The sequence below is a fragment of the Aotus nancymaae genome, unplaced genomic scaffold (genome assembly GCF_030222135.1).
Source record: "Aotus nancymaae isolate 86718 unplaced genomic scaffold, 86718_ANA_hifiasm-v0.15.2.pri h1tg000043l, whole genome shotgun sequence".
In the NCBI taxonomy this organism is placed as follows: Eukaryota; Metazoa; Chordata; class Mammalia; order Primates; family Aotidae; genus Aotus; species Aotus nancymaae.
In genome coordinates, this window is record NW_026988457.1 from 2,760,637 (window position 1) to 2,784,871 (window position 24,235).

At 44.8% G+C, this 24,235-nt stretch overlaps 1 long non-coding RNA gene and 1 other non-coding gene across 3 annotated transcripts in view; one reads left to right on the forward strand and one right to left on the reverse strand.

Annotated features, from left to right (window-relative positions):
* Positions 1-24,235, forward strand: part of LOC105732107 (uncharacterized) — a 38,176-nt gene that overhangs the window by 2,493 nt on the left and 11,448 nt on the right. The window contains exons 2-3 of one of the 2 annotated variants that reach the window (XR_001110892.3): positions 3,420-3,520; positions 20,234-20,450. This is a non-coding gene — a long non-coding RNA (uncharacterized LOC105732107). Of the gene's footprint in view, positions 1-3,419; positions 3,521-20,233; positions 20,451-24,235 lie in introns of those variants that run through there. The other variant, XR_010337141.1, reaches the window with a different exon arrangement.
* On the reverse strand, positions 4,925-4,998 carry TRNAN-GUU (transfer RNA asparagine (anticodon GUU)). Its single transcript has one exon. It is a non-coding gene; the product is annotated as a tRNA-Asn (tRNA).

Sequence of the window (24,235 nt, forward strand, 5' to 3'; positions counted from 1 at the left end):
TCAAGCAATTCTCCTGCCTCAGCCTCCCGAGTGGCTGGAGCTACAGGCACGCACCACCACACCCAGCTAATTTTTTGTATTTTTAGTAGAGACGGGGTTTCACCATGTTGGCCAGGATGGTCTCGATCTCTTGACCTCGTGATCCACCTACCTTGGCCTCCCAAAGTGCTGGGATTATAGGCATGAGCCACCGCGCCCGGTACACCCACTCTTAAAACATTTTCTGGTGCCTTGTGGGGCAACGCGAGGTCAAGGTTTTTGTTACTATTCTGAAGATGGGAGAGGCTGACACACGGATGTTGTAGGTGAGAGAAGGGCACTTGTGGGAGCAAACTTCTCAGGGATGGGATCCAGTGTCTAAGAGGAGGTGGTGTGATCTTAAGAGCTAGAAAACCCATTTTAATACTAGGAAAGACAAAGTACGTAGGTTCAGATGCTAGGAGATTAGGTGATAAAAGAATGTGAAAGGTCTCTTCTGATTATTTCCTTGGGGAAATAAATAGATCATCAGCTGAGGGTGTGAGGGGAGGAGGAGTTGAACACAGAGGAAGACAGGTGTGAAATATGGGTCTCAGAGACTAGAGAGCTAATTGAATAGGGGCATGGAGTGGGCTTGCTAAGCTGTGGCAAGAGCCCATGGGGAGATTACAGTCATCAATTTAATAGAGACCAGCTAAGATGGTGGTTGATTTTTCTCCAGTCATATTTAACTGCTCAGGTACGGGACAGAGGGAGTAAGCGTGAAGTTAGTTTCAGCCAACGTAGAGGAATTGTCAGGCACATGGGACAAGGAGAAAGAGGAGAAAAGGAATTAAGGCTCCCTGCAAGGGTAACAATTGTAGGGATGGATAAGTAAAGGACACAAGAAGTGGCTGTATGCTGAGTGGTGGCACAGCTCAGTGGATTGGAGCAAGTTTCAAAGAATGGCAGAGAGGCACTCGTGGAGGAGGTAAGCTGGCTAGAAAGTGTGCTTGAATTTAAGCTTCCAGAGATAGCAAGGTTACAGGTGATGACAAAGTCTGAAGTATGACAAGGGAACTTTAGGGCCAGAGTTGGCAAGAATCCTTGAAAAATGAGGAGAAATAGGCACCAAGAGGCCCGTGGCACATGGATTGTCTCCGTGGAAGGCAAAGTCATCTAAATGGCAGCAGGGGCTGTAACAGAAAGAAATATATAGTGAGCCAGAGCAAAAATCCTCAAGGACAGGCAGAATGCCATGAAAACGGCAGATGACAGCCAAAGGAGCAGGGGCAGGAGTTCAGTCCAAAGTGCTTCAGAGGCACTGGAGGGTTGAGCAGGCAGGGGAGGGAGTGGCTGAAATGGCAACAGCTACTCGGGTGGCTGAGGCAGGAGAATCGCTTGAACCCGGGAGGCAGAGATTGCACTGATTGCACTCCAGCCTGGGAGGGAGGAGCGAAACTCCGTCTCAAAAACAAACAAACAAACAAAAATCTTCAGTTGTATATTGGCTCTTATTTATGGCAGATTTTCACCTATGTGATATTTATTACAGTGAATTCCAATGAACAGACCTATACTCAAGTATAAGTGAATATCTCATTCAATTAAGTATAAATAAACCATCATCATGCTCATATTCACACATATGATAATGCATTCAGTTTATTGCTAAGGTAATTCAGACTCTCCTTATTTCGAAGTGTGCATTTGATATACCTATTTGGGAATAACTAGTTTGTCATCTTTGACAGACAATAATTTTCATTGTTTTGTTTTTACTAAAAAAAAGTGGTGAAAAGGGGCTTCATTTCTATGAAAGGCATCTAAAACATGGCAATTTGCTGGGTGTCATTAAAGTAACTCACAAGGAAAACAAATGCAAATTGCTGTCTACTGATGGAGTAAATCTCCGCAGAAGTGACCCTGAAAGGATCAATATATTAAAGCCCTTCCCATCCGGGCATTCCAGATTGTAACAATAAAGCATTAAGTGTTAAAACCTAGAGGCAGCTTTTTTTTTGGCTCAAGTCCTTTATTATTAATTTTATAGACCTACTTTATTACTAAGCAAAAAAAAAAATCAAACTTGTTTCTCTTTGTGACTTGTCAATAGTGTAAACTATTCTGGTTTGTTATTTTTGTGTTACCTTAAAGTCTCCAGTTTAGTAATTTTTCTGTACCTAAACACTTCAGATTTGACATGCTTTGTGGCCTTTATCAGTAGTAAGAATGTAAATCCAGTAAATAAAGTAAAAGCCAGGTCTTCAAAACCTGGGGGCTGAGACTCTGCTTTAGAGGGCTTGTGACTCTCTTGGACTTTGTGAACAAAATCCCATCTGTGAATACGTTTATTTTAGGGATAGAGTCTTTAGGTTGTTATTTGGATTTTCACAGGGCTCCATCAACCTATAAGGTAGTCTCTTGGGAAGTCTGACTTCCATAAATGAAGTTTAACTCAAACCTAAAATGAAATTTAACTGAAAGACAAAAACCATTGGAAGATGCTTTCTTTTGCATTCAAAAAAAAAAAAACAAAAAAAAAAAACCCAAAGCAAAGGTTATTTCTGAAATTAAGTTCTAGTTTCAAGAGCAACTCCATGGTAGAGAATCAGCCACATGTAAGGTAAGCTAAGAGTTTGGACAATTTGTAATGTTTATTCCTAGGTTTCTTCAAAACTCTTTCAGATTTTGAATTCCTATTAGTAGAGTCAGCCAGGCTTTGCATATAGACATCACCATAGACACGGCCCTCCTGTTGTAGTTCCCAAGACTTGCCCAATTTTCCCTTGAATTGCACCCATGCTGCCTTCTCTAGACCCATTTGAGCCCAGAGCCTCATTGTACCTCCTTTGAAATACAATTTCCTCCTAACTAGTCTCCGATCTATTATTCCCCCTACACTGTTGCCACATCAATTACCTAAAATAGATCTTATTTTATCCTGAAACAGAAACCTCTAATAACTGACTCCCTTCTTTTACAGGGTAAAGTTAGCCGCATCCTAGGTATTCAAGGGCCCTCCAGGAGCTAAGAACATTTCCCCCGCAGCTTCCTGAAGTACACTTAACCTATGTACTGGTTATGTTCATTTCTTACCCCCACTCTAATTTTGTCTTGAATTTTCCCTGGCCTTAAATGCCTCTCACCTGCCTGTCCATTTCTCTCAGGGTTGTTTCAAATCCTCCATGATGACTCACAACCCCAGTCTAGGTTGGCCGCTTACTTCGTGGCCTGGGAACATGTTTCTGGGGCAGTCTTGCTGACACTCCATCAGATGCATTTTTATCTGACTGTCCACCTGTGAACCATACCCCGAGAAGGCAGGGAGCGCTTCTGCACTGAGCACGTGCTAGGGGACAGGTCTGTGCTGGAGGGGCAAGCACTGTGAATGAAGAAGTGGTCCCTACTCTCAAGGAGTTCATATCTCTGTGGAGGTGACAAGCAATTCAATGTTTCAGGGGGCTGTGGTGACTGCCTGGAAAAGAGGTGTCTACATCCGATTGAAGCAGCATCAGGGGAGTTTCCCTGAGAAGGTGACGCCTCAGCCAATGTCTCCCAGGTAAGTGGGGCGGAGGTGGACAAGGGCAGAGCAGGGAGAGGCATCTAGGTGGGGCATGGAAGGCTGCATAGGTCATTCAGGGAACCCTTTTTTTTTTTGAGATGGAGTCTTGCTCTGTTGCCCAGGCTGGAGTGCAGTGGCATGATCTCGGCTCACTGCAACCTCTGCCTCCTGGGAACGATTCTCCTGCCTCAGCCTCCTGAGTAGCTGGGACTACAGGTGTATGCCACCATGCCCACCTAATTTTTGTGTTTTTAGTAGAGATGGGGTTTCACGATGTTGGCCAGGCTGGTCTTCAACTCATGGCCTCATGATCCGCCTGCCTTGGCCTTCCAAAGTGCTGGGATTACAGGCGTGAGCCACCACGCCCAGCCTCTAAGAACATTTTTGAGAGCTACCTGTTCTGTTGTCTGGAATTCCATCATAAGTTCAACGTTGTGTCTCCTTCTCCAGGGCTACTAACTAAACAGCAGAGGGTATTGTGTTATCAACAATTATTTGATTGAAAACTATCTGCGAACATTTGCCAAGGCATTCATTCCCTTAAAGACAGCCTAGTGACTCTGTTAACTGTATTCCTTCTTCCAGGCCTCTAAGTTCTGTCAGAGGCAAGTAGATCCCAGAGACAAGGCGCCTACTGCATGACCTGAATCTTGGTAGAAATAAATTATATCATCATGTTATCATATTATCATCTGTTTTTCTATCTTTACTTAAATCTTATGTGATTATTCTACTTGAAAAATATGTGTCCTCTGTTAAACCAGAATTGAAAATATGTCATTCAAGAGCTGGTAACAGGAACCTGTACAATTTCCGCAGGAGTTTAATTTCAGGGTTAATTCTGTCCACAATCTAAGGTAAACATTAACGTTTTCCCTAGATTCAAGTCCGTTGTCCAAAAGCTGTAACAGAGCTTAACTGAACAGTTTCTCAAGATGGTAAGCTTCCATATGCTTTTAAATGACTCCTCTACACGTTTTCATCTGGAAGGCTGCTCATGCTTTTGGAAGGAAATAAGGCAATCTTAAATAACTACATTTGCTTTTCGGTGGTGCCAGATTTTTCTGAGACACCAATGGAATTTATAAATTCACCGGTCATTGGGCAATCGAGTTGCTGTTTTGCTATTACAATGCCTGCCGTTTGTGAGCATTGTTGGGAAGGTCTCCTGAAGCACACGTTCAAGTTTCCCTTGGTTAAGACGTAGGAACAGAATTGCCAAACCATGGCTTCCAGTGTAGATGCAGCCTCTCCCTTGGGCCCAGCCACGTTAGGCACTACACATTAAGAGGATATTGTCTGTCCCTGTCCTAAAAACGTGGTAGCGTCGTGCTCCTATTCGATTAAAAAGCTAATTATTGTAGTTTTAAAACGAACCGTCTCGGGAAAAGAAGCACTGGTCGTCCCTGGGTGGGCTCGAACCACCAACCTTTCGGTTAACAGCCGAACGCGCTAACCGATTGCGCCACAGAGACCCAGTTACTCAGGTCGCGCTGCGCTGTGTACAGATTTCCGCGGCGTCGGCGGCGGCTCTCGCCACCCTGGGCGTCGCCACCCCAGGCACGGGCGGAGGAGCCGCAAGGCGCGCGGAGGAGGCGGCGAAAGTGGCCGAGGTGCCCGGCGGCCTCCGGGGGCGGGGTGAGAGGGAGAGGCCCAGCCCCGGCGCGCGGGAGGGGGCGGGCGGGGCCGCGTGACCCCGGGCTTCTCTGGGGACGAAGAGCGCCCCTCGTGGCGGCAATGGCCAGTGGTCTGCAGCCGGCGGGGACTCGGAGTAGGAAAGATCCTTCCGGCAATGGCTGCGCGCCGCGCCTGCTCTGCGGCAGGGACCGTGCCGGCCGGGCGCGCCACCGGCAGCCGGGGACCCAGGGGAGAACCTGCCAACGGGAGCAGGTCGCACGGACAGAATACGGCACGCTTGGAGGGAAGAACCACGTGCGGTACAGGTTTAAAAGATGGAGAGTCACGTCCGCGTAGGCCCCAAACTTCAGGGGCCTAACCCTCTTTCTGGGTTGCTGCGATTGCCCCTTCTCCTTAGTTTTTTCTCTCATCCCCTCCCACACCATAAAATGCAACGAACACAGATAGGCAGTGTATCAGTGTATACTGTATGTATATCTGTGCTTCGTACATAAAACGAGTAAGATTTTTGCCACCTCTTAAGAACATTTCTGCATCCCTTTTTGGGGGATATGGCCTCCGTTGAGAATGGATGGTTTAGGGGACATCAAAAAAGACGGAGTGGCAATTAAGATAGCCTTTCCGTTTGAAATCGTCATTGAAGGCTTCTCCCTTTCCCTGACTTCCGCATTTTTTAAAACTTATTTTTATCTTATTATTTGATATGGAGTACCGCCCTGTAGCCCAAGCTGTAGTGCAATGGCGTGATCCCGGCTGACTGCAACCTCCGCCTGCCAGGTTCAAGTGATTCTCCTGCCTCAGCCTCCCAAGTAGCTGGGACTACAGGCACCCGCCACCACTCCCAGCTAATTTTTGTATTTTTAGTAGTGACTGGGTTTCACCATGTTGGTCAGGCTGGTCTCGAACTCCTGACCACATGATCCACCCGCCTTGACCTACCAAAGTGTTGGTATTACCGGCGTGAGCCACCATGCCTGGCCCGACTTCTAAATTTAAGCCGCTGAAATCTAGAAGGAGGGTAGGGGACTTTAGCATTGTCCTGCACTTTTAAGAAGATGAAACTGTCTCCTTGATAGCCCAGTCACAGGAGCTCATTCGGGTGTCTCCCGTCTTCTTACCTCACAGAGTGAGTGAATTCATTCTAGTTTTCCACGGTAAATCCAGTCCTCTGTGCCCCGATGTTCCTATTGCATTTGATCTGTGAAGGACTCTTCTTTTTCTTCTTCTCTTCCTTCTCCTCCTCTTCCTCCTCTCTCCATCTCTTCCTTCCCCCATTCTTCTATTTTCACTATTTTCACTATTTTTTTTTAAGGCACATAGTTTAGTGACACTAAGTACGTTCGCATTGTTTTTGTTTTTGTTTTGAAATGGAGTCTCGCTCTGTCTCCCAGGCTGGAGTGAGTGGCGTCTCGGCTCACTGCAACCTCTGCCTCCTGGGTTCAAGCGATTCTCCTGTCTCAGCCGCCCAGACTAGCTGGGACTACAGGTGCAAGCCACCACGCCCTGCTAATTTTTGTATTTTTAGTAGAAATGGGATTTCGCCATGTTGGCCAGGTTAGCCTCGAACTTCTCACCCCAGGTGATCCGCCCGCCTCGGCCTCCCAAAGGGCTGGAATTACAGGCCGTGAGCCACCGCGCCCTGCCATAAGTACACTCACATTGTTATGTAACTATCATCGCCTTCCATTTCCAGAACCTTTTCATCTCCAGAAACAGAAACTCCCTACCCACTAAACAGTAACTCACCATTCCTCTAGTTCCTGTAGTCAGAACAATCACCATTCTACTTTCCGTCCCTGTGAAGTTGACTGCTCTTAGAGACCTCATGTAAACTAAGATACATACAGTGTTTGCCCGTGGCTGGCTTATTTCACTTACCATATGTCTTCAAGGTCCATCCATGTTGTAGCATGTGTCAGGATTTCCTTCCTTGTTAAGGCTGAATAAACTGCATTGTATGCAGCAGGTACCGCATTTTGCTTTTTCATTCATCCCTCCATGAACCTTCGGTTGCTTCCACGGGCTGCTATGAACATGGGTGTACGAATAAGTGAGTTCCCACTTTTAATTATTTTGGTAATATACCCAGAGGTGGAATAGCTGGATCACATGGTTTTCCATTGGCTGCACCGTTTTACATTCCCTCCAACAATGTGCAAGAGTCCCTATTTCTCATCTTTTTGTTTTGTTTATAATAGGCATCCTAATGGGTATGAAGAATCATCTCATTGTGGTTTTGCTCTGCGTTTCTCTTAACGATTAGTGATATTGGGCATCTTTTCCAGACGCCAGTAATCTGGATTCTACGGCCTTTCCTTTACTCCCTCCCTCCCAGCAAGAGCCAGCTCTGCTTCAGCGAGGAGAAAACTGTGACTGATGGGGGGAAAAGGCCCAGGGAGCTTGCAGAGTGGGGCCTGTGCCATGCAAGGAGAGGAGAAGGCGGCGGGATCTTTGAGTAGGACTGGAGATCCTGGTTTCACAAGGTCCTTGCTTGTGTGCTGGGCAACTTTTGGAGCTAGTTATCTTTATCTTAGCTCTTAGGGATATTTATGCATGTGGTGCTTGTAAGCGGCCAATCCATGACAAAGGAATTGATGGCCTCTACCTTGGAAATATTGGAACAGATGATGCCGTCCAAATTGATAGTTTTAGAAGTTAACTTAAAATTATGCTAATTTAATGGAATTTTGGGTGCATTTTCAGTTCTTCTTAAGAACTGCTGGAATTTCTTATGTAAGTGTTTAGGTGATGATCTCTTTTTTGTGATTCCTTTTTTTTTTTTTTTTTGAGATGGAGTCTCACTCTGCCGCTGGGGCTGGAGTGCAGTGGTGCTATCTCGGCTCACTGCAATCTCCGCCTCTCTGGTTCAAGCTATTCTCCTGCCTCAGACTCCTGAGTAGCTGAGATTACAGACGCCCACCACTATGCCCAGCTGATTTTTTGTATTTTTATTAGAGACGGGGTTTCACCATGTTGATCAAGCTGGTCTCGAACTCCTGACCTCGTGATTCGCCCACCTTGGCCTCCCAAAGTGCGGCATGAGGCACTGCACTTGACCTTGTGATTTTTTTTTTAAACAACAACAACAAAACATTTCAAATATATAAGAAATAGACCTCGATTTTTCTGCACCTCCACAAAATTTCTATTTTGATTCCCTCTTCTTTTGCTACTCAGTCAATTCAAGATCCTGTTTGTGCCCTTCCCTGGAGTCGTTTCCAGTGCTAAGGCTTTGGTCCTTGAGTCGCATGTGCACACTCATGGCTGTAGAGGGAGTTTTGCTCCCAGTGAAGGTCTTGGTGGCTCTCCTATGCCTCCACTGAGAGAAAGGAATCTCGTGTGAAATTAACTTTGTTGTATCAGATATTCCGTAAAGCCATTTCTGGGACAGTCCCCTCTGTTTATCGGATCCCAATCTTCTCTGTCCTCATCAAACCCACCTTTATGCCTTCGTTTCTCCAGACTTCATGTCCAGACTGGAATGAGCAATTGGTTATAAGGTTTTAGAGGCATCTGTAGGACTAGATGAAAGGAAAAGAAGGAAATAACCTTTAAGCATGCTCTTGATTCTGTAAGTCCCATCTGAAAGTCTTAAGGATGTCTTTTCAGTCATACTTATTTGATAGCATTGTCTAATTTTCTCTATTAGCCCAAGCTCTGGGGTTTTTCTTCTTCCATATTCACGTGGGTGCAATGGTTTTCTGAAGGGAAGGTGGCATTACTAGTCCAATAACATTTAGGTAATCACAGGTACTTATCAAACTACAAAACAGGCATTCCAGGAACTGGGTGGTTCTGTCCGTAAAATTACACTCTCCTGTCCATGTTCCCACTAAAACGTAAGTTCTCTGAGGATGGAGGTTTTGACCTCTTTGCTCCTGCTGTAACCCCAACACTGCACCAGGGCCTGGCACATAGCAGTCATGCAGGGACTATGTGCTGAATCAATGAGCACATGAAAACCAGGACCGTGAAGTAAAATGGACAAAATAAAATGTGATAGAAAAGCTAAATTCCTAATACATAAGGAGCACTTATCAACTGTTACTTACTAAGTCTTTTACAATTCAACTAAAGACAACATGAAACAAATAAAAATGGGACAGGAACAGAAAATTCCTCCAAAGAAAAAAAATATATACATGGCACAGCTGTGGTGGAAAGCAGTATGGAGTTCTCAAAAATACTAAAATAGCACCATGATATAATCCAGCAATCTCACCCCTGGGTATATATCTAAAGGAAATGAAATCAGTATGTCAAAGAGATGTCTGCACGCTCATGTTTATTGCAGCGTCAGTCACAATAGCCAAGATATGGAATCAACCCATCAGCAAATTAAAGAATAAAGGAAATGTGACACATATACACAATGGAGTAGTATTCAGACTTAAAAAAGAAGAAAATCCTGTCATGTGCAACAACATGGATGAGCCTAGAGAACATACTCAATGAAATAAGCCAGGCATAGAAAGACAGAATCTGCATGCTCTCACTTATGTGTGGAATCTTAAAAAGTCAAATTAAAAAAAAAAAAGTCAAACAGAAAATGGAATGGTGGTTACCAGGGACTCTGGGAAGTAGTAGGGGTGGGGGCTGGAGGGGAGAAGTTGGTCAAAAGGTGCAAAGTTGCAGGTAGACAGGTGTGAGTTCTGGAAAGTCTATTGTAGAGCATGGTGACTGTCATCAAAACTGTATTGTGTACTTAAAAATTGCTCACCAAAAATGTTCTCACTAAAGAAATGATGATTGGATATGTTAACAGTTTGATTTAATCATTTTGATGTGTGTGTGTGTGTGTATGTGTGTGTGTACGTCAAAACATCGCATTATATACCATATACAATTAATATATACAATTTTTGTCAAAGAAACAAATGCACCTGACCAATATAATCATAACATTTTAGTCTCACTAGTAATAAAAATAAAAATAAAATGAAATAAATTCTCTTTTGCCAAATGGCAAAGGAAAAAAACAGGTAATACTAAAAGGCAGCCAGGGTGTAGTGAGAGGGCCACTCTCACACCGGACCGATGAGAATAAAATTGGAGAGCAATGAGGTAATATACATATTAAACGATGTGTATGCCTTCTTGTTTTAGAAATCCTATGTTAGAAATCCATCCTAAGAAAATAACCAGGGATATGATCAAAGTTTTAAATACAGCATCACAGTATTATCTATAATAGTTATAAGTAGGAAACAACCTGAATGTCCGTCAACAGGCAAAAATGATCCATAAATTGTGGCCTATTTGAGCTGGGCGTGGTGGCTCACACCTGTAATCCCAGCACTCTGGGAAGCTGAGGCAGGAGGATCCCTTGAGGCCAGGAGTTTAAAACCAGTCTGGGCAACATAGCAAGATCCAGTCTCTACAAAATATTTTTAAAAATTAGGCTGGGCGTGGTGGCTCATGCTTGTAATCCCAAGGAGACCGAGGTGGGTGGATCACGTGAGGTCAGGAGTTCAAAACCAGCCTGGCTTTTGTAACTCCATCTCTACAAAAAATACAAAAATTAGCCAGGGTAGGTGGTGCGTGCCTGTAGTCCTAGCAACTGGTGAGATTGAGGCCGGAGAGTCACTTGAACCCAGGAGATGGAGGTTGATGTGAGGCGGTATCGTGCCACTGCACTCCAGCCTGGGTGAGACTCTGTCTCAAAAAAAAAAAAATGTTGGATGTGGTGCTATATGCCTGTAGTCCCAGCTATTCCAGAGGCTGAAGTGGGAAGATCTCTTGAGCCCAGGAATTTAAGGCTGCAGTGAGCTATGGTTTTGTCCCTGCACTCCAGCCTGAGTGAGAGAGCAAGACCCTGTCTCTTAAAAAAAAGTGGTATATTTTAAAAATAGGATATATTACTTATATAGACATCAAAAACAATATATTCAAGGGATTTTAAAAACATAGGATCATGATAAAATGTGAAGTTCAAAGGTAAGATGGAGAATGGAGAACTGTGGGGAACTGTATAATCTGACAATTCGTAGTTGTATACTCCTTTCTGTGTGCTGGTGCTGTTAGAACACTTTGTACACATCACCTCATTTAAGCTCAGCATCCCTAGGTGGCAGACGCTATTATTATATCCCAGTTTTGTCTCACGTTGTATATTCGGTGTGAGCCCCAATATGGGATGTGTGTGTGCACATGTGCAATATTTGGAAAGTTCTCTCAAATATTATTAGTGGTTATCTCTGGGTGGTGATTTTTATTCCCTTTCCAGTATGCTCTCAAGCGTTTGCTGCAAGCAGTTCTTTGCTGGGGCCAGGGTTGAGAGGCAGCAGCAGTTTCCCTAAATTACAGATAGAGGGTGGTAGGTGGTTATGCTTGGCCAGATCACTGTCTAGGGGTAAAGGAGCGCCTGTGTGTAGGTAGGGACACTGGGGGCTTTGCTAAACACAGTGGAGCTGTCATACTGGTCTCTTCTCAACTCTTTCATTTGCCTGAGAAAAGGGTGTCTATGGACCATGCACACTCCTGTGGGGAATTTTACATGGTGTGAATCTTCAGTGATGAAGATGCGTTCATTTAAAAAGAATTGGCGTACTTGAGATTAGAGTTAACTTCTACCCTTTAAAACATTAAAGCAAAATCTCTTTGCACTGATTTTTTTTTTTCTTTTTACGAGTTGTTTTCATTTGAGTAGGATAACTCAACCTGCAGGAGAATATTAAGACTTTTTTTAATTAAAAAAAATATACTTTCGACCAGGCTCGACAGCTCACACCTGTAATCCCAGCACTTTAGGAGGCTGAGGCAGGCGGACCACCTGAGGTCAGGAGTTCGAGACCAGCCTGACCAACATAGAGAAACCCCGTCTCTACTAAAAATACAAAGTTAGCCAGGCATGGTGGCACATGCCTGTAATCCCAGGTACTCGGGAGGCTGAGGCAGGAGAATAGCTTGAACCCAGGAGGTGGAGGTTGTGGTGAGCTGAGATTGTGCCATTGTACTTCAGCCTGGATAACAAGAGCGAAACTCCATCTCAAAAACAAAACAAAACAAAGTGCACATTGTTTTGTTTTTGAGATATATATATACACACACACTTTCAAATACTTAATACATCTTGTGTTAAATGACAGCCAGCAGATATTGATTGAATTGGGCTGGATGCTTCAGGGATCTTCTCCCTTCCATTTAAGACTCTCCAAGAGGCCATTTCTGCCTGCAGGTCACTGTATTATTATTCTTTTTTTTTTGAGATGGAGTCTTGCTCTGTCCCCAGGCTGGAGTGCAGTGGCACAATCTTGGCTCACTGCAACCTCCACCTCCTGGGTTCAAGCAATTCTTCCACCTCAGCCTCCCGAGTAGCTAGGACCGCAGGTGCAGGCCACCACGCCTGGCTAATTTTTGTATTTTTAGTACAGATGGGGTTTCACCATGTTGGCCAGGATGGTCTCGATCTCTTGACCTACTGATTCACCCACCTCGGCCTCCCGAAGTGCTAGGATTACAGACGTGAGCCACTGCACCTGGCCATTGTATTTTTTTAAAATTTTTACTGATTTATTTATTTTTGACAGAGTCTTGCTCTATTGCCCAGGCTGGAGTGCAGTGGCACGATCTCAGCTCACTGCAACCTTCACCTCCTGGGCTTAAGCTATTCTCTTGCCTCAGCTTCCCGAGTTACTGGGATTATAGGTGCAGGCCACTACACTCTGTTAATTTTTGTATATTTAGTGGAGAGAGGGGTTCACCATGTTGGCCGGGCTGGTCTCAAACTCCCGGCCTTCAAATGATCCTTCCGCCTTGGCTTCCCAAAATGCTGGGATTACAGGCCTGAGTCACCCCACCCGGCCTACTTTATTAATCCATTTGGGGAGACAGGATATACATAAAAATGTTTCAAGGCAGTAAGTGCCATTGCATAGCACCGATGGTAAATGTTTCACAAATTTGAGTCAGGAACCATCACGGAACAGTCAGTGCAGAGGCATGGAATAAGCAGGTCTTGGGCTGACACTGGAGAGGATCTTTGTTTTTTTCCTTTTTCTTTTTTTAGAGTCAGGGTCTTGGTCTTTTACCCAGACTGGAGTACAGTAATGTCATCATAGCTCACTGCATCTTCAAACTCCTGGGCTCAAGCGATCCTCCTGCCTCAGCATTCCAATTAGCGGGGACCACAAGTGAGAGGATCCTTGAATGATGTCGAGAAGAAGGAATAGCAGCATGGATGTGTGGGCACAGGTGAAGGACGCAGCAAAAGCAGAGGATTACAAAGGGTGGAGGCTGATGTAAAGAAACCCAATCGGTGACACAGCATGGAGACTCTTGAATACCAGGCTGGAAACTGCATTAGGAACAGTATTGCTCATAATTGCAGAAAATTTTACATGGCCTAGATACTCATCAAAGGATGATGTATAAATAACTATGGCATATTTATACAATGTGTGGACAGGATGTACTGAACATTTTGAACAACAGAAAGACTTGATAATGGCAAGGTTTTGAGGAGGTTAATCAGGATGCAAGAAAAAAAAAGCAAATAAGGAATAAAGCTGATTGATGACAAACACTATCAAAAGGCACCCAGTAGAAAAGCTACTGATTACCTCCGGGGAGCTGGTGAGGGAGGCAGGGTGGGAGGATCCACCCCTGTGCATTCTGAGTGCACCTCCAGTGCGGCCCTCAGAAAGCAGGGGCTTCCAGGCTAGAACCGGATCTCAACATCCCTGTTAATTCCACCAATTCCACACCAAGTCCAATTTATGACTCACTTAATTTGCAATTTGGTTTTAAAAAGCAAATTTCAGGGATGCTAGCCTAGCACAGCTTATCTTAGACATTGTCCTCTACCGTATACAGAATGCCGCCTGTTCCTTTGGTACCCTAATCAAGAAACCCCATCGGATCTGCTCCTTCCTGCGGGGAAGCGAGTGCCACGAAGGCTTACTATCTCACACAGAGAGCTGGTCATTGGTCCAGCAGAACTTTAAAATGGAAAGTGAGGAAAGCCATGTGATTAACCACTGCCAGACTGTTTGGGTTACAAACAATAGTTTCTTAGGCATTGCCTGGGACATGCGATAATTTCTGTTACACAATTCGTGGTAGTTAAAATGGTGCATGATGAAAGCTATCTGATTTGGATTCATTATTAGGTGAGCCATCTAGTCTGCAATTTGATTCTACCATTTTCATTTCACAAATGTAAAAAAGGTTATTAATCTCTTACAAAGTTATACTGGGCAAATATGCAAAAGTCCAGATCACCTACCAGAGGCACTAATCCAGCTTCCTCTCTGGGCACCCTGTTGTTTTGGGCTGGGCAGTTTCCTGTGTAACCATCTAGGGCTACATAGGTCATTCCGCACACCTGGGCACTCTTCCTTGCTCCTAAATGGGACAATCACAAAGCGTCCTTCTGTTTCCAAACACTCTTTAAAGTAGCTGTTCTCAAAACATGGTCCAGCAACCCCTGATTATCCCTGAGACCTTTGAGGGGATCTTCAAGGTTAAAACCAATATCATAAAAAATGATGAGTTCGTGTCCTTTGTAGGGACATGGATGAACCTGGAAACCATCATTCTCAGCAAACTGACACAAGAACAGAAAATCAAACACCGCATGTTCTCACTCATAGGTGGGTGTTGAACAATGAGAACACATGGACACAGGGAGGGGAGCATCACACACTGAGGTCTGTAGGGGGGAACTACAGGAGGGATGGGGGGGATAGGGAGGTTGGGGAGGGATAACATTGGGAGAAATGCCAGATACAGGTGACCGGGGGATGGAGGCAGCAAACCGCATTGCCATGTATGTACCTATGCAACAATCCTGCATGATCTGTACATGTACCCCAGAACCTAAAGTACAATAAAATATATATATATATATATATATAAAACCAATGTCATAATAGTACTAAGATGTTATCTGCCTTTTTCCACTCTCACTTTCTCACACATGAACAGTGGCGTTTTCCAGGGGACAGTGTGTGATAACGAAACTAACTGCATGCAGAAGCAAACAGGAGAACCTAGTTTTTTCAATTAAACCAGACATCAAAGAGATTTGCAAAAATGTAAAACAATGCTATCCTCCTCACCGTATTTTTTTGTTTTAGAAAATAGTTATTTTTTCTAGAAATGTTTTTGAAGTTATCAGTAATAAGTTTATTAATATAATTTAAAAATGAAATATACATAAATATTTTTTAAAGTCCTCAGTTTTAATTTCTAATACAGTAAGTATCGATAGGTGTGCCTCACATGAATAAAAGCTCTTGGGAACCTCAGTACTTTTTAAGAGTTGCCAAGGGGTCCTGAGACCAAAAATATGAGAGCCACTGCCCTCGAAGGATAGCCCCAGCCCGGGTCAGGAACAGCTGGGACAGAACCTACCTGCTCCTAGTGGATTGCAATATGGTAGGATTTAACCTTCAAGGTTTCAACTCTTGGCAAGAGTCCAGGAGGGGCCATGGTTTGCCCTGAGCATTGCTCTCTGGTAACAGGAGCAAGTTCCTTAGGCTGGCGGGCCAAGCTAGCCTGAACTGGCCATGGACATCTTAGTGGGTTGCTTGTTCTAGTGTGGGTTTGCATTTTATGGGAAACATAATCTGCTATACGGCTCTTTTCATTTAGGGAAATCACAAGTTCTCAGAATGTTTGTCTCGCTTAGTTGGGGCCTCTATAATTAAATTATAAAACTGAGACAATGGTTAAGTAATACGAGATTTGATGGAAACCACAGAGGATTGAGGGTTTAATTTGAGTAAGGCGAAGGGGGAATGAGAGGAGTAGGTCTGGAGAAAAGAAAAAGATTGGATGAGGCTGGGCACAGTGGCTCACTCCTGTAATCGCAGTACTTTGGGAGGCCAAGATGGGCGGATCACTTGAGGCCAGGAATCCGAGACCAGCCTGGCTAACATGGTGAAACCCTGTCTCTACTAAAAATATAGGTTGGGCCACAGAGTGAGACTCTATCGATGGAGTCTTGCTCTGTCACCCAGGCTGGAGTGCAGTGGTGAGATCTTGGCTTACTACAATCTCTGCCTCTCAGGTTCAAGTGATTCTCCTGCCTCAGCCTCCTGAGTAGCTGGGATTACAGGCCTATGCCACCACGCCTGGCTAATTTTTATATTTTTAGTAGAGATGGGGTTTGACCATATTGGTCAGGCTGGTCTCAAATTTCTGACTTTGTGATCCACCTGCCTCAGCCTCCCAAAGTGCTGAGATTACAGGCCTGAGCCACCGCACCTGGCCAAGACTCTGTCTTTTAAAAAAGAGAGAGAGAGAGAGAGAGAAAGATTGGTTGAAACAACAGAGTGGGGAGGACGTGTGAGCTTGAGCTTGGTAGCTTGGTGGAGGTAGGGCTTTATTAGGGCCTTAGAGGGGTCCAATAAAGGTTCCCAATCATGGTAGTGACCTAGAGAAAGTAGCATTTTAACATCTTTCATTTCATAATAGACAGTCACAGTTTACAAGGCCCTTTCCGTACATTCCTTATGACATCCATACTACAGCCCAGAGGCAAGTTGTGTGCTCTCTCCTCTCACAGATTAAAAAACCCTCAGCCTCCAGAGGCCGGCGACCCGCTCAGGGTAATATAAAACTCAGGGATGAGAGAGTGGAGACTCCCAGCCCAATGCTTATCCCTCAGGGGCACGCTGCCTCTCAGGGTGCAGCATAAAACTTTGTATAAGAAATCAAGTTGCAGAAGTCAGTGGGATTCCCCAAATTATCACGTTGTAGATGGTGTATCCTGTGGGGCAGAGCAAGGGCTGCTGTTTCTTGGGCAAAACAATAAGGCCCACCCCCCAAAAAAGAAAGAATGCCAATGATGTGACTTTAACTATAATTACAGAATGTAGGACTCACCTCCCACTATTGTTACGGTCCAATATTCTCTCAGATAATGTTTGGGGCACTAGCTTACAGGCAACATCGCCCAGTGGTTAAGGTTATAGCTTTGCAGGCAGACTGACCGTGTTAAAATTCGATCACAGCACGTGCGAAGCCTGTGCACTTGGGCACGCTTCTTTACTTCTCCGCTTTAGTTTCCTCCTCTGTAAAACACGGATGATACTATAAATACGCCCAAGTCCTAGAGTTGTCATACAAATTGGAAAAGCTAGGCAAATACAACCCTCAGAAGAGAGCGTGGCATCCAGTCGGCACCACTAAGTGTTTGCTCTTAGTGTGCAGTGACTCTGAGTGCTTCTGTCTCCGGTTGTGTCTGACCAGGTGGCCCTGTCTCCTAGGAACTTACCAATCCTGTTGAGTCTTAATAAGCACGTCTTTGATGCCTACGGTGAGACTGACTTTCCAGGCCTCATTACTGGAGACACAATCATCCTATTTGCTTTTTTCCATTTGTTTTTAATAAAGTAGTACATGTGTATGGCACCAGATCAAACAGTACAGAGCAGGTTACAATGGAAGAGAACGGCCTCCCAGCTCTCTTGAAATCCCCAACTCAGAGACAACCATTTTTGCTTTTTTCTAACAGTTTCTTTCTACAGCCTTTTGTGGTTATCTTCCTAACTCTAGACTAAATATTCTTACCTCTGTTTATTCACTTAGAAACTTTAGATGTTACCTTTCAACTCCTCAGTGTGAAACTTTAGTTTATGGTACACCAGGCTATCACCCTCTTTCCAGGACTTACTGCTTATACTGGTGGTAGGTGGAGTTTTAAAATTCATCAGCACTCTCTTGTGATTCTCTGCATGTTCCAGTTTTATAGCAACTCCTACTTGTTGTAAGAGTGCAAGAGAACTGGGGGGCTCATAACTCAGCCTGCAGGACTTTCACTTAAAGCCTGGCCCTCAGGGTGATGTCACTCACCTCACTGTGCCTGGCTCAGGAGTTGAGTCCCTCGGTTGCCTGGTTGTATAGTTTGGATGTTTGTCCTCTCTAAATCTCATGTTGAAATGTGATCTCCAATGTTGGAGGTGGGGCCTGCTAGGAGGTGTTTGAGTCATTGGGGTGGGTCCCTCTTGAATGGCTCGGTGCCATCCCCATGGTAACAAGTAAGTTCTCAATCTGGCAGTTCACGCAAGAGCTGGTGTTTAAAGGAGCCTGGCACCTCCCACTCTTTCTCTCGCTCCTTCTCTTCCCTTCCTTTGTGACTAAAAGCTTCCTGAGGCCTCACCAGAAGCCGTGCAGATGCCGGTGCCATGCTTGGACCTCCTGTAGAATTGTGAGCCAAATAAACTCTTTCCTATAAATTACCCAGTTTCAGCTATTCCTTTATAGCAATGCAAAACAGACTCACATCTGGCAAGCCCCAATTGTCTGCTTCTAGGTAAGACGGGAGGAGTGGAGAGCTGGTGAGGGTTTCCACTGCGTCGTCTCTTTTCGGGCAAGCTGTCTCCACTGAGTAGGCTTCACATTCAGAGCTCTGGGTAAGGTGGGCAGGAAAAGGGTTGCAGGCTGACCAAAGAAGAAGGCTGAATCCTTCAGTGCCAACCTGTGAACCAGAGTCTTAGCTCTCTTTGAATATTCTGTTCAGTATCTTTGGGTTTTGTTTTATTTTGTCTAGGGGTAAATGCTGACTGCCTGCTCTCTGGACAGGAATGGGGAAGATGGTGCCAGCAGCATTGCTGTTCATATGCAGACGTTCATGCAATCACTCTCTTGTCAGCACGCTTCTTACTTCTACCCTGGGTTCAGTTGCTGACTCTGATCCCAGAAATCTTCTAGGGTTCTGTTAGGTAGATTGGCTTCTACCATTTTTATAACAACCACAGAAAATTCTAGACTGTTTTCTCTTCGGGATTCATTAGTCAACTTGCTTCTGTCTGTCTTGCATCTTCTAAATATTTATAGAGCTCTCTCTTTTGTTGGAGTGGCAGAAAATGCTAGTTGACCACCCAATATTCAAATTATCGTGCCTCCTTAGTAACAAAACAGAATACCGTTGGATGTGGTGGGTAAATAATGTACCCCAACTTTCCTTGCAGAGAGGGGTGGCCAATGAGATGGAAATGAAAGTCATTGGGAAAGAGTGCCAACATATTTCTTTAAGCAAGACAGACTGAAGCAAGTTGACTAATGAAGCCCAAAGCTAGCAGTTGTTTTTGTTTATCTTTGCCTCTTTCTTCCTGTGGGGACAAAGGGCAGTGATGTCTGGAGCTGCAGCAGCCATTTTGGCACAATGTCGGAAAAGCCGAGACTCAGAGACCTCAGCTCCAGCATTTTTTATTATTCCAAATATCTGCTCCTCTGCAGGAGGATGAGATGTTCCTGCTTGTTGCCTTGTGACTGTGGGAGGACTGTACTTCCCTGCCTTGTTGTCTCGTTTCACCACGTGCCCTGCTTTGGCCCATAAAACGTGAGTGGGAGAAGCTTGGTGAACCATTGCATGTCTCCACCAGCTTTTTCACCCTCTTCCCTTTGGCATTAGAAAGTCATGTCCAGGATGGAGCTGTTCCTTCAGCCTAGACTGGGATGAGAAGCCAGCTGGGGGAGTCCATAACATATAAAGCGAGTTAGAAATAAAACCTTGTTATTATAAGCTACAGATATTTTGAGTTTGGTTACCACAGTATTATCTAGTGGAAGTTGACTTATACAGTATGTAATAGGATAAATACATGTGTGTAACAGAATATTAAGTGTTCCTATTTCAGAGCTGAGGGGAAAAGGTTAAAAGTGCTCACACATTCTAAAAAGAGATTAGCTAAAACTGCTTCATTAACCACACTTTGGGGAAACCAGTTCTGAGAGTCTTCTCCGTTACTCTGACAGGTTGGACCCTCTGGGGAGCAGACCTCAACATGAAGTTATGAGTGCAAGAGGTGTGCTGGGAAGGGATGGTTGTAAAAGAATCCTGCAGTAGCACCAGGCTCATGTCTGTCCTGGGAGAGGAGGACTCTTACTGTCTACCACCGTCTCTCCTAAGTCTCCTTCTGATACAGGAGAGAGGCAGGGAAGTGCTGGGAAGGGAAGGTCATGGTCCCGGGCTAAGGCTCCACCCCCGGGGCCTGTGCCCTCGGACCTAGGCGAGGACAGGCACTCCTGCCTTCCTGCCTAAATGTTGCATTTCCCAAGACCACCCTGGCCTGCCACGCCCACATCTGCCTATTAAACTCCCCCACCTTTCCCAAACCCTAGCAGGCAGACACACATCGGTGGAAGAAGACAGGAGCGGCTGGACATTGAGAGGACACCGAGGGGAGCACACCAGCAAACCATCCACCAGCGGAACGAAGCGGAGTGTGGCCGGGGCAGTAGGAGGCAAGCCTGGGCCGCTGACTCCAAGGGAAAACCATCCCTTCTGGCTCTCCTCTCTGCCAGACCTTGGACTCATTCTCCAAGCCCACGTGTGATCCGATTCTTCCGGTACACCAAGGCAAGAGCCCGGGATACAGAAAGCCCTCTGTCATTGCAACAAGGCAGAGGGTCTAACTGAGCTGGTTAACACAAGCCGCCTGTGGACGGCAAGACTAAAAGCACACAGTAGCACACGCCCACTGGGGCTTCAGAAGCTGTAAACATCCATCCCTAGACGTCGCGGGGTTGGAGCCCCACGGCCTGCCCCTTTACTCCCCTAGAGGTTTAGCTGCGGGTCACTGGAGGAGCGAGCCACGCCCCCATCGCCCGCCCTGCAGGGGGACTAGGGAACTTTTCCCTTTTCGCTTCCACTAGGCTTGAGCTGGCACGGAAGCACCCTGTTCCCTTCTCACTGAGGGAGGAGAGGGGAAAAGCGGTAGAACTAACAGGCTAACAATGCTCCTCCGAAAATATATCCTCTTTTTGGATCCCTAGAGATAGGTGATCATGGCAGCCGCGGAGTGCACTCGGGTCTCCTTTCAAGAAAGAACTTGCTGCTCAGCGTTGAGGAATGCAGTTGGCCAACAGCCTCCCACTGCTCTGCCTTCAGCGTCTACCAGGGCATGTGAGCTGAGGTCATGTTCTTCCTGGGAGGTCCCCAGCAGAGGGATCACGTGGAAGCTCCACAAGCTCCACAGATGTGCCGGGAGAGAAATAGGCAGCATCTGGATGACATATCCTGCCATAATAGAGGGCATTTGCTAGCAGAGACGACAAACAGCAAGAGCCAAGTAAACAAACACACAAGCACAAAGCACTTTCTCCGGGTTCCCCTCATTGATCCTGTCCGGGTAGAAGTTGGAGAGGAATTAAAATAGGGTGAGGCAGGGTGGGGCTGTGGGGGCGTAGACTTCTTCCTTCCCCTGCAGGTCCTGCCCTCCCGGCCAGGCTTGAACTAGGGGAATGGGAAAAGCTGTGAAGTGAATGAGAATTAGGAGTTTTTATTTAGACTGGACTTGAATTTTTTATTTTTTATTTTTTTGAGATGAAGTCTTGCTCTGTCACCCAGGCTAGAGTCCAGTAGCACTATCTCAGCTCACTGCAGTCTCTACCTCCCAGGTTAAGCAATCCTCCTGTCTCAGTCTCCCGAGTAGCCAGGATTACAGGTACCTGCCACCACGCTCAGCTATTTTTTTTTTTTTTTTTTTTTTTTTGTATTTTTAGTAGAGACAGGGTGTCACCATGTTGGCCAGGCTGGTCTCGAACTCCTGACCTCAAGTGATCTTCCTGCCTCAGCCTCCCAAAGTGCTAGGATTACAGATGTGAGCCACCATGCCTGGCCTGGAGTTGAATTTTTAATTCCTACAAATGAACTGTAAGTTAATATTTAAAAATGACCAAAAAACTACAGGTTATGCTGATGTTTTGCCTCGGGGATAAGGAAAAGATATCTAGTTGAGTGGAGTTGAAAACAGAGTAGGGAGGGAAAAGCTCATTCCTTGCTCACACTTTTGAGTCCCACTATCTCAATAACCTGGTGCTATATATCACACACACACACACACACGGAGGAATACTGGAAGACTCCACATCAAGGTGATGAGGAAGGTGATCAGTGGGTGACAGGATTACAGATGTGTGTTTATTTATTTATATTATTTTTTTTTTAGAGACAGGGTATCTTTCTGTCATCCAGGCTGGAGTGCAGTGGTGTGGTCATGGCTCACTGCAGTCTTGCACTCCGGGGCTCAGACAATCCTCCTGCCTCAGTCTCCTGAGTAGCTGGGACTACGTGCATGTGCCAGCATGCCCAACTAATTTATTTTATTTTCTTTTTTATTTTTTGTTGAGATGGAGTCTCACTTTATTGCCTAAGCTGATCTTGAACTCCTGGTTTCAAGCAATCCTCCTACCTCAGCCTCTCAAAGTGCTGGGATTACAAGTGTGAGCCACTGCATTTGACCCTATTTTATATTTTTACAGTTTCAATAGCTTTAGGGGTACAAGTGGTTTTGGCTACATAGATGAATTGTATAGTGATGAAGTCTGGGCTTTTAGTGTACCCATCACCCAAATAGTGTACATTGTACCCAATTTTTCATTCCTCACCCCCACACTGTCCCCACTTCTGAGTCTCCTGATGTCCATTACACTACCCTGCCTTTGTGCACTTATAGCTTACCTCCCACTTAGAAGTGAGAACATGTGATAGTTAGTTTTCCCTTCCTGAATTACTTCACTTAGGTCAGCGGCCTCCGGTTCCATCTGAGTTGCTGCAAGTAACATAATTTCATTCTTTGGCTGAGTAGTATTCCATGACACCGCTTCCCCCCACCCCTAACCACCCCCCACCACACACACCCACACATATTCTTTATCCCCTCATCAGTTGATGGGTGCTTAGGTTTGTTCCATACCTTTGCAATTGTGAATTGTGCTCCAATAAACATACATGTGCAAGTGTCTTTTCTTCTCTCCTTTATTGTTTTCTTCCCTATGCATCCACATGTACTGAGGAAGAGTCTTTTTTATATAATTATTTCTTTTTCTTTGGGAAGATACCTAGTAGTTGGGTGCCTGGATCCAATGGTAGATCTAGTTTTAGTTCTTTGAGAAATCTCCATATTATCTCCATATTGTTTTCCATGGCGATTGTACTAATTTACATTCGCACCAACAATGCATGTGTTCCCTTTTCACTGCATCAGCACCAATAACGGTTGTTTTTTGACTTTTTAATAAAGGCCATTCTGGCTGGAATAAGGTGGTATCTCATTGTGGTTTTAACTTGTATTTCCCTGATGATTAGTAATGTTGAGCATTTAAAAAATGTTTGTTGGCCATTTGTATATCCTCTTTTAAAAATATCTGTTCAAGTCATTTGCCCACTTTTTTTTTTGAGACATAGTCCTGCTCTGTTGCCCAGGCTGGAGTGCAGTGGCGTGATCTCTGCTCACTGCAACCTCCACCTCCCAAATTCAAGCAATTCTCCTGCCTCAGTCTCCCGGGTAGCTGGAAGTACAGGCACATGCCACCACTCCTGCCTAATTTTTTTTTGTATTTTTAGTAGAGATGGGGCTTCACTGTGTTAGCCAGGATGGTCTTGATCTCCTGACCTTGTGATCCACCCACGTTGGCCTCCCAAAGTGCTGGGATTACAGGCGTGAGCCACCGCCCCCAGCCTATTTGCCTACTTTTTAATGAGATTTTTTTTTCTTGCTGACTTGTTTGCATTTCCTGCTGTCCTTTGTCATAGGTATAGTTTGAAAAATATTTTCTCCCATTCTGTAGGTTGTCTCTTTACTGCTGATTATTTCTTTTGCTATACAGAAGGTTTTTAGATTAATTAGGTCCCATTTACTTATTTCTGTTATTTTGTTGCATTTGTTTTTGGGGTGTTAGTCATAAATTCTTTACATAGGGCCATGTCCAGAATTTTTCCTAGGTTTTCTTCTAGAATTTTTATGGTTTTAATCAATCTTGAGTTAATTTTTGTATATGGCGATAGAAATCCAATTTCATTCTTTTACACTACATGTGCTATCCAATTTTCCCAGCACTATTTATTGAATAGGGTGTCCTTTCCCCAGTGTATGTTTTTGTCTGTTTGGTTGAAGATCAGTTGGTTGTAGGTATTTGGTTTTATTTCTGGGTTCCCTATTCTATTCTACTTTTATAACTGTTCCATGCTGTTTTGATTACAATAGCCTCATAGTGTAATTTGAAGTTGGGTAGTGTGATGCCTCCAGATTTTCTCTTTTTTGCTTGACTATTTGGAGTCTTTCTTGGTCTCATATGAATATTAGGATTGGTTTTGCTAATTGAGTGAAAAATGACATTGAT